Raw genomic sequence first — 11,403 nt, forward strand, 5'->3', positions numbered from 1 at the left:
TAAAACATTCCTGCAGTCATCAAAGTTGTCAATCAACTCTAAAGTGCTAATTCTGAACAGCTGTAAAGACATATTACTCCATAACATGTCACAACTGCTTCTCACACACACTGGTTTAGACACTGAAATAAATATAAAGAAGAATATTTTTCTGCATTTACTTACCTTCCCCTCAAGGAGTGGCAGACACCTGACACTCAGGGCATTGCACATCCATTGGAAATCATAACACAGAGATAGCAGTAGTATATACAGTCCCTCCCTGCAGTTAATGTAATCACATTAAAAGTTTTCTGTAGAAAGATATTATTACATAAGCAAAAACAAATAAAGAAAAGGAGCACATTGAGCAGGAATATGCACTAGTGCACAGCTCAATTTTGGAGATTTTAGTTTCATGAGGAAGAATGTTAGAGCTTCCTTATTTCATCAGATTTTTACTGCTAGAATAAACAAGAAAGAGAGAGGTCTTGCAGCAGTCATTCCATGAACTGTAAAAATTATAATATTTAGAAACTGGTAATACCAATGTCATTTTTCTACTTTACAACAGGAACACCACATCTATCTCTGTCAATAGCAATGCTAGTGAACCAAAGCAAGTGACTGAAGTGTAGCATTCTGAAGATCACTAAAGTGAGTTAAGCACTATAAATCCAGTTGTTTTGCTTCTGTTATTCTCTCTATCAAAAATATTTTTTCAAGTTTTTAAAGAGGCAACTAGGCAACTTAGTTAATTTTGTTTTCCTTTTTAGTTGCAGAACTAGCTCTTGTAGACTGTGCTGCCTAACAAATGCTGTCAGCAAATTATCTCAAGTGTATCTTGAGCAGTTCTGCATATTTTTCAGCACAAGTTTTCTTTGAAAAGATGACTTACGTAGACCCATCTGCAAGAAGAATCCCATTTGGTAAATTTGACTTCAACAGACACTTAAATGTCTTGCAAAACAGAGGCAGACTCTGAACCTGAAGTAATTTCCTTTTGAATGCTGCTAGATGATTGTTATTGAGGAGAGAATGAAGGAGGGGTAAAGTAAGCCTGGAAAACATGCTGGTCACTACCTGTACTGCTTTGAGAAGAATTGTTCACTCACTTCAGCAGGTATTTTTCTCCAAGTATTCCAGACATCATACAGATTTAAAGCATTTTCAGATCAAGGTTTTGACACTGTTTAGCCATGTCCATTTTCTCAATGGAACACTCAGAGCACTACAGAGACCATGAATAATTATTCATTGTTTTGAGCAGTTGAAGAGTAATTACTTGAGATTTAATTACTTCAGTGAAGGGCCTATTATTCTTTGCCTCTGTAGCAACCATTGTGTTTTCAATCCAGAATATTCAGAAATCATGAACTATGTCTGATATTTGATGTATCAAATTTCAAATAATATAAATCATATGATTTTTCATGACAGCTTTTTTTTTGCAAGGGCAGCTTAGAGTGTGGAGGAGTTCCTTTTTCCTTTTTTTTTTTAAAGAAAGAAAGATAAGATTTTCACAAAATCGGTTGATTTGGTGATTTTATTAAATTTTTGTAAACTTTGCACTGCCAGCAGTGCAGATGGCATCTCAGCAAAGCAGGGTAGAGAGGCTTCAACCTCTTGAAGCAGCCCAGGATACAGTTAGCATTCTATTATTGTAGTCACTGCAAACAGTAGGATATGACTATATTACCCACTGCTTCTGATTTCATTGCTCCCCATTTGAATGCCAGAATAAATACCCAGATAATTCCGAATAACTGAAGAAGTGAAACTCTGATGGATCCTGCCCATGGTTCTGGCAGGCTGTGCTAAGCCAAGGTCACCGTGTGGCTTCACCCCGCTTTTGGCTCGACCCCATGGGTGCTCAGCACAGAGAAGGGGCTCTGTCTGTGTAGCTGTTCCTGGGAAAGGATAGAAATAAATATTACTGCTTCCCTGCCTTCCCTCCACCACAAAGAGTCTGACAGTCATCTGAGTAGCAGGGACTTGTCATGGCTGCCTCCATCAATAACAGAATTTAAATCTTGATTGCCATTAAAGAAGCTTTTTTCTTTTTTGCATTTTTGCTAGGCTGTAACAAGCATTTCAACTATTCATCTGTGTTAATGTTGCAAGATAGGGTGTAACCTGTAGACTAACTAATTAAATGCTCTTTGATTTTGAGTGAAGTGTTTGGTACAGTCTAGACAACAGAGTCTAATTAGCGCTGGATGTTTAATGGAACTAAAGACCCATGAAAAGCAAAAGGTGCTGAAATAAAAAATCAGTGAGAGAGAAATAAAGAAAACAAAATAACCCATTGCTGTGCTGAAAATACCATTCCCTCAGAAAAAACCTCCACTATATTAATTATGAACATTTGAAAAAATCCAATCAATGTCCAGCTGTTTAGGGTAATATAATGGAAAGCTATCCAAAACACATTATGTCAGCAAGCAACGAATTAAGGCATTCTGCAGTATCTCACTGCATTTCATTTCTTGCAGGCAGCAAATACACCCCAGTATTTTTTACAATAGAATATAAACTCTGTGTGTATTGCTTTGTGAGCTACGATTCACAGCCTCTCAGCAGGAAATTGAATGCTGGCCTTAACAGCACCTTCCTCTGTCTGTAAATGTAGCCAATTTGTGGTTTTCCTCAGCTGAGAAAAATATGGATGCAACTTTCAATTAGTATGTAGTTAAGTCCATTAAAAAAAACCAAAAAACTCCCACCCAACCTCAATATATTGGTCAGCTTTAAACCAATAAACTTTCATTCAATGCATGTGTTCTGTCCAAGAAGGGATTAAGCTGAATGGTTTAGGAATAACAAACCTAGATTTTGCCTGCCAGCTCTGCACTAATTCCCTGATACTATCACCTGCTGAAGATCTGAGAGCAAGCTGTACCAAATCAGTGCTAAAAGCTATGGCCCACTTAGTTCTTCAGCGCCTCTCATTCCTAGGAACCACCTTGTTTTGCAAAGGGGAGTTAGTTTTAGTTTTGGGTTTGGTGGCACATTTGGTTTTCTCTTGTTCTCTTTTGTGGCTTTTCACTGTATTTTCAGTTTATTTATTCTGAAGGAAATCAAGTGAACAAAGAAGTCAGAAGGCCAGTAATACACTGTACATATTCTACTAACACTAGTTCCTGAATAGGATGATTTAGAAAAAAAAAACCTAAACTAAAAAACCCCACCAAAACACTATTAAACAAACAAACTAAAAGAAAACAAACACCCACGGCAATTGTAGTACAAAACAGATCCCTTAATCCTACAGCAGCACATCAGTAGATTTATAATCCAGCCCTTGCTTTCTAAGAAATAACATATGCCTAATGATGTACAGCATCCCTGCCTGGGGGATGCGGGAGGGCAAGGATCCCTCCAAAGCAAAGCTTCCTGAGGAGGAATGTGTGCCCTCTGCTCTGTGGCAGACTGCTGGGGAGCAGAGCTGTGCTATGGGTCAGTGCAATGCAGAACTGGCACCTGGCCCCTGTCAGACATGAAGAACAGGAGCTTGAGCAGCTCAGACTTTGTTCAGCTGTCATGGGGCAGCAGTAAAAATGGCTCAGTGCTTCTGGAAGCCCCTCCTGCCTCTGAGCTCTGTGGCTTTTCTCCTGACACCTCACTGCCCATATACAGTGTCAATGCTTGCCTTCTACATAAAGCCACTGTACCTTCTTCCATCTCTTCAAAACATAGAAACCAGGATAATGTATTCCCGAGCTGGGCTCCTGTGCAATGTTGAGACATGCTTCCTGGGAGAGGCCCCAGTAGCTCATAGCCAGGATGAACTTTGATAAACTCAGTAGTGATTAGCAAACACTTGGTGGGCAACACAGTGCAGCCTTGGAGCAGAGGAGCTGTTTCCCTTCTGCTCAAATATAAACAATATTAAATACATTTTTTTTAAAAGTGTTCCAAAAATACATCAATGTACTTCATCTGCATATTGGAGTTCATCCCAGGGGACCAGAATCAACCTAGTTCAAAGCAGAAATATCTGAAACACAGGTATTTAACTCTGAGTGTTTCTCACTACCAATATCTTTTTATTATTATTTTCCAGTGCAGCTGCAGCCACATTGCTCAGACGATGGGTTAAATGATTTCACCTTCTCTACTTGTCAGTCCTGAAGCTACTGCTATTGCTGAGAAAAGGAAAGAACTGACTCAGCAGTCACAGCAGCAGGGCTTTATATAGATCAGCACAGCACACAAGGTGGCACCATATGTTCCTGCCCTTCAGCATCTAACAAATATCAATTAATTCCAGCAGGCACCAACACAGAAGCAAATGCTAATTAGAGATTTGGAGAAAGTGGTGGTATTAGGAGTCTAAATATTGGGGGAAATGCATGCTATGCTTAGAGGCATTTGAAGGAGGACAAACTGAAGGTCATTTGCATATCTGCATTTACAAAGCTGTGATAGCAGTCAGCCATCCCCCACTCCCCACAGCATGCTAAACTAGAGTTACCTTGGTCAGAGGAGATTTGGAAAACAGGCTTAGAAGTTCATATTGGGTACAATGAGGAACCGACTCCCGTGTGAGCGGCTAAGAGAAAGAAAATACTGATCTAAAAGAAAGATACCTTCACTCTGGAGTTTTGAGAATGTCAGAGCACCTTGGTGCTGCTAAGTAACAGAATAAGAAACAATCATTTCTTCAAAAGTACAAATTTATGTAATTTCAGTTACCTTTGGGGATCTACCCCTGGTTACATACAATACATTTTACTTGAATTTTCTGCAGTCTTTCTAACACATTTATTCTCTATGACTGCAAAGCTTTCATGGTAACAAAGCAGTGGGGACTTAAGAGCTCTGATTCTATAGATAGTGACAAAGCAGAGATCTTATTTTCTTCCCTTTTTTTAATGGGATATTTACTATAACTACTAAAAAATTGCTGTTTTCTTTAAAGTCTTTTAAGTACCGTGACTTGACAGAAGTCTACTGCCAACAAGGGAGTGGAAGTTGCAGGTAGGGGCTCTGTTTAAGTGAGCCCTAGCAGTGGATTAAAACTGTAAGGTCAAAGTTTAGCCTTAAGAGTTTGTGCACTCAAGGTCTTTCAAAGATTCCAGTCCAGAGGATTAGAATATCAGCAGCAATCATCTTCAATCTGTGTAGTTGATAAAAAGCCCAAAACCAACAAAACAAGAAATCAAAAACCAACCCTCCTCAAAAAAACCCAAAACCAACCAAAATAATCAAACCCAACACAGCTTTATATGTAAGTCTGTATTTTGGAAGGCACCAAGAAGAAGCAGGGCCAGAGTGCCTAAAGCCATGGAAAAGTAGCTTTCATAACACTGACTACAACTTAATGGAGCCATTGACTCTTGTGAAATCCCACACTACCAGATACAACCTGTCAGACGATGTAGTCTGGCAACCAGAACTATTTGCACAGAAAAAAAAATAGAGTAAGGAATAATTATTGAGTTTCCAGGTGTATTTTCATAGAATTTAGAGGTTTTCTTTTCCTTCTGTGCCAGGGCAAATGAAGTCTCTGGAGATCAACATCCCAGGTATTTCTTTTGGAGCAGAGGAAAATCATACCACTGGAGGCTTGTCTTTGTCCATCAACTATTCTTTGTTTTCCAAGGTAGGTTAGTGCAATCCTTTGTTTTTCTGCTTTGTTTTGGTTTCAATTTCTTTCTCTGTAGAAAATTTGCTAATGCTGGAGGTAAAATGACAATGAAGCTTAGAAGGTGAGAAATGTGGAAAACTTTACCCCACGGCGGGTTTTCCTGACTGATTAAGTAGAAACAACTGAAGCAATAAGACTACTGCAAGGTCTGCATGTCATCTGCTATTCACATGGATCAGTGCTGAAAATGAAAAAATTTAATGGATGGAGCCCAGACAGGTAAAATGGAACACTGGAACACTGCTCATGGAATTACTTGAAATGAAACTCCTCAAATGTGAATTAATATCTGATGTTGGGTGTTTCTGACGTCCCAGATGTTTCTTTATGAGGACAAAGACAAGGAGAGGGGGACTTTAGCCTTGCTGTTTGTGCTTAACTTGCCACAGCAATACCACTTCTCCAAAATGAAGTCACAGCCCCAAAGTATGGCCTTTTAACTGTCCATCAGTTCACATTCCTTTGAAGACTGTGAGTGGCACAAGGTCACCCAACTTCAAAAAGCATACAAAAAGCCCATTAAATGCTTACAAGAGAGAAAGCACTGAGATTCATGAGAGAAACTTTTGCACCAAGGACATTCACAAGAACAAGCCACCTTCCAATCCCGAAAAATTGAAGGGCATATGAGACATGGCTTCGGAGTGGTCAAACAAAAATGCAGACAAAATATCAAAACAAATTGACATTATACCCATAATTGACTATAGTTTCCAGTGCAATTTTTTTCCTCTCTCTTTGCCTTTTTCAGCCAAGTGAGAAATTCATATCAAATTCATATCAAATCATCTACCTTAATGGCCTGACTTTATGCCATTGTCCCATTGTCACCATCAGTAGTTTTCGTATTCACCCTAGCAGCCCCACCCTGATTTTCTTCTAGTTCAGGTCTTTCCAGTTTTTTTCTTTTCTTTTCCCTGCACCAAGCTTTGCTGGACTTTTGAAAGACCAGGTAGTAATCAGGCAATTTACTGACCACAGCCCTAAAGTCTGAAAGAAAAGACAGTCCTCAGAGGATGGCCAGAGCTGCTTTACATTCTCAAATTATTTTATTCATGACCTAGACCAAAGAAAAATCTGAATCTCTATTGGAAGATTTAGTACATAGAGAGATCTGAGAGGATCTGTGTATAACATGAAAAAAAAATATATACCCTGAAACTAGAAGACAGTAATGGATGCTACCCATGCAGTACAGACCAGTAAGTACCCTTGTAGTCACACATTTTGGTATTCAAAACACCAAAAAACAGTCCTCACTGGGTTTTTAAAAAAAATCCTGGCCTCTGAGTCTGGCCTTCAGGTATGTTTCATCCCTAGTGGAAGACAATGGAAATGTCTGAACTGTCAAAGGACTTTTAAACAATGAATGAAAAAAAAAAAAAAAAATTTCTGTGGTTTCACCAGAAAGGTGAAATTCAATAGTAGGCAGTAAATAGTTTTTGTTTTTTTTTTCTGAAAAAACTCATAATTTGTGTGATAGAAATACTAAAAGGCTTAATCCTAATAAGATATGACTCTATGATATTTGGTAAATATGTGATATGGAAAGAAATTACGTTAGGGCTTTACTTGTCCATCAAAATTCCTAAGATATTCTCAGGCTTTGAAAGAGTCTCCTGGGAGAGTTTGGTAGAAAGGAGAATGACACTTTTGTGATCCAACTGACAGCTGGAAAGGCAGCAGCAATTTTCCTGTTGAATTCAGGCTGCTGTATGATAAACTGTTTTAAACTGAAACCTTGATATATGAATGTAAATTGTTTGCAACAAGAAAAGCATTGCTGACCAAAGGACACATGCTAGGCAGCACAGGTTATCAAAGCAGTATCACCCGAGTTCTTCTGTCTATAGCAATTCTATATGTAACTACAAATCAAAGGAAAGGTTTGATTCATCTTATTTTGTGAACAAGTTGTAATTTGCTTCTCTAGGGTCAGGTGGATTTTGGAATGGGGATCTGTAGCTGGATCAAAACCGTAGGAACTCAGCTCTGCACTATGGCACTGAGGAAGCACCCATATTTTGTTTCCTCTCAGCTGGTCCAGGAATCTGAGGTTTGTAGCTCACTACAAAATAACACTGAGATGACAAAAACATTTGCCATATTCAGAAATAAGTACACAGGCCAAATTTTTTACCTCTTGTCTGGAGAAAGACATGCTCTTTCCATGCTCTGTGTAGTTCTGGGAGGTGCTGGGATTTTAGTCACCTGTGTAAGGACCTCAATCAATAAATTGCAAAACAAAGGCAAAAAGGGAGGGAAAAACAACCAACATCTAGCGCAGAAAGCCCTGCTGAGGCTGCACTCAAAGTGCTTTTACAACATAAATAACAAAAGTAATTTTAGAGTTTGGTGACTGAAGTGACATAGCTATATGGAGCAATTATTAAAGCAGACAAAAAGCAGATTTTTCCATGCGGGTCAGCCTACACTTATCACTGGGGCTGTGCAAAGTTGTGGGTGGAGGAGGACACAGAGCACTTTATACCTGGCAGCAGGTTCTGGTAAAAAGAGGTCTGCTGATCTTCAGAGTGAGCCTTAACCCCTCCTCATGGTATTTAAAGTTAGGGAACACTGAGGGAATTAGTGAAAATCAAATAATTTGCTAAACCTTGTCTATTCAATTCAGCAAATGCTTATCAAGGATTGTTTGTTTTCAGGCAGAAAATTATTGATTCAGAAGGATTAGCTGGGGCTGGGAAGTCAATGCCAGACTATAGAACTGGAGACAAAACCTGAATATAGCAGGATCTGAAGAAAGTCAGATTGACAGAAACTATAAAAGAGTGACAGGGTAGGAGAGTAAAGAGAGAGCAGATTGCCCAAGAGGAGAGGGCAAAGCCTGGCAAGGATACAGGAAAACTGGGGACAATCAGCAAAGCAGGGTTAATAGGGTCCTATGCAAGGATACAGGAAAACTGGGGATAATCAGCAAAGCAGGGTTAATAGGGTCCTATCTGAACCTTCTAGGCTTCTCCTAGCATGAAGGCGCTAGTGCATGGCTGAGAGGTATGAGGTGCTGTAGGGCAAAAGGTGCAGCAGGAGAGGTGTGATGGGGACAGATTGCTCTGGCCGGGGTCTGCAGTCCCCAGCAGCCCTCAAAGGCCTGCCCAGGACAGGGGTGGGCTAGGGAGCAGTGCTTGGGATGCACACTGGCTGAAATCCTGGTGTGTGGGAGCAGCGGCAAGGAGAAAAGGTCTGCCTTGCAACCAGAGTTGCTCCTACAACACTCATATAAAGCAAAGCTGTTTTGTCTTAAGTGGCTTATATTTTCACTTTTCAAGCTGGAAATCAAATCTATTGTGACCTGTTTGCCATATTTCAGGTTAGCATAAAATGTACAAATCTTATATGCATAAAAGATAAAGGATTAGCATAATTTAACACCTAAAATACAGCTTCCTATCATAGCTCTCTGCATTTCTGTACAACATTTGAAAGGAAAAAAAAAAAACAAACCACTTCTTTATTTTAAGCTGGTTTGTTCATCCCCTAAGGATTTCCTTCAGAATAAGCCATGCTCACTCATATGCCCACAGATCTCTGTAGCCTGAACTGGATTAGTTTTACACCTGCCATCATTTACTAAATTTACTGGAAATTTTTAAAAGCAGAGAAAAGGGAAATGGTAAATAGAAATCCTCCAAGCCCTTTTTCTGGATTAACAGATAGTGGGGAAAGTTTGATAGAAAATGGACAGCAGACACCATTGCTCTATCAACACGGTTTTCAATTCCATGCAAACTCTGTTAAATTTGTTCTGTTTGTGAAGGTCCAAGCTGGATGGACCTAACAGCTTAATGAATAATTCTAAGCAAAATAAATAGTACACACACTTGGGAATGGCAACCAAGTCATAGGAACAGAAATTGATCAGAAGGACTGCAAACCCTTCAGCCTGGCACAAAAGAGATTTCTCTGATGAGTGTGCCAAGAAGGGTCATGGGTGAAGTAAATTGATCCAGGCTGCCTGTCTCTGTTTTGCAGAAATGTGAAGTAGTTTCACAGGTGGAAAGCAAGAGGAAGGAATATAACCACCACGCTACCATGAGGACAACTTGAAGGAAAAAACAACCAACACATTCAGCTCTTGGCTTATCAATACGAAGTGCAAAGCAGCTATGTGAGATCCCACATACCACTATGGGTTGATAAATTTTACTTACCCCGGGGGAAACTACATTTTTCAGGGTTGGTCCTACCAGGGGTGTAAGCTCCAGCAGAGCACAGCATTTATAACACCACACCAGAGAGATCTTGCTCTGAAATGCAGTGAAAGCATTAATTAAAACATAAAGTGCCTGCACAGTCATTTTCCCAGGGTCACAAACAATTGCTTTGCTTGACATGAAGACTTAATGTAATGACTCAAATCCAGAGAAACAAAAGAACTGGAGGCTACAAAGCATCCAAGTTGGAATTTGTTTCTGAAATAGTTGTGGCTTTGTTTTTGTTTAATTCATTGCAGTTTAAATTTTCTTTTTTCTTTGCCTATAATGGCAGTAATTTACCACAATAGGGAGGAAATGTAGACAGGTGTGGCATAGTCTGTGTTGTCCTTGACTGGTGGGGGAGCAGCTGGGCTGAGCTGGCAATGGCTCTGCCATCACTGTCTGGGTGGGTTCCAGCCCTCCTGCCCTGCTCCCCTCAACCTAACTAAACAAACTTCATTTGCCATTTCAAATAGCAGCTGTGCTGGTGCTGCACCTTAGGCTTGCTATTAAATTGCAGGCCGAGGTCTTTAATGAAAAATGCCGTGGGATCATGAATGATCCCGAGCAATCTAAACAGGACATCTCTAGCAGAAGAGGGCTGCTGTTGCTTGTTAGGTTCATCAGGGAAATTGTTCAAGTAGTCATCAGCCGTGATAGCATTTACCTGTTGTGATTCAATGAGGTCATACCTCCACAGGCAGGGATCTTGTTGATATGTAGATACCCAAGCACATAGATATGTACCTGAAAGCAATGCTAAACCCCCCAGGTTCACAGCTTTCTCAGGAAAAAAAATGGTGCTTAAGTACTTCTGGAAATTCCCAAAGAAGCAAAGCATTACAGGTAAGCATGGCTTGATTTCCACTGATTTCAAAGAGCTAAGTATCTTTGAGATCTGCTTCTAACTCATCTATAACTCCAGATTCCAGCATAAGATGGAGCCAGACCCTAAGTTTCCACTGCTCTGGGTTTTCTTTAGCATTGACTAGCTCTTTCACTGGTGTACAGAGGAGTGCTAGCAGGCAAATTCCAGAATGATTCCCATATGCCCAAATGCTACAAAGACCACACTTGGATTGACTGGCACACTGCTCTCATTGTCCTCACAATTTGTTGTTGTAGAATTTGAAGAGTTTGAAATAATCACACTCTGTCACATCTGCACTTGAAGGGAAACATCTGAAACTTTTTTTATGTTCTAAATGAATAGAAACTAACAAGTTGCTCCTTCACAGCTGGCATTAATGAATCTACACCCTGTATGTCTTCTACTGGCCAAGGAGCTCCTCTGTAATGCACAGAACATGCAAATGAGGCTGGGGTTGCATAGGGACACTGAAATATAAGCCCAAGCAGCTTTGTGAGAACATGGTCTGTTATTGTGTTAGTAAATGGGATCTGCAACACAAATAAAATATCTGAGTAGACTGAAGCAAGAATGAAACATGATACAAACTCCACTTTTGTCCCAGGGGACAAAATGTGATTTGTTAACACCCACAGTAGCTGCTCATGGCAGAAATAAGTCAATGAGTATTGCTCGTATGGAAAGGC

This window comes from Catharus ustulatus, chromosome 3 (assembly GCF_009819885.2).
Source record: "Catharus ustulatus isolate bCatUst1 chromosome 3, bCatUst1.pri.v2, whole genome shotgun sequence".
Taxonomy (NCBI): Eukaryota; Metazoa; Chordata; class Aves; order Passeriformes; family Turdidae; genus Catharus; species Catharus ustulatus.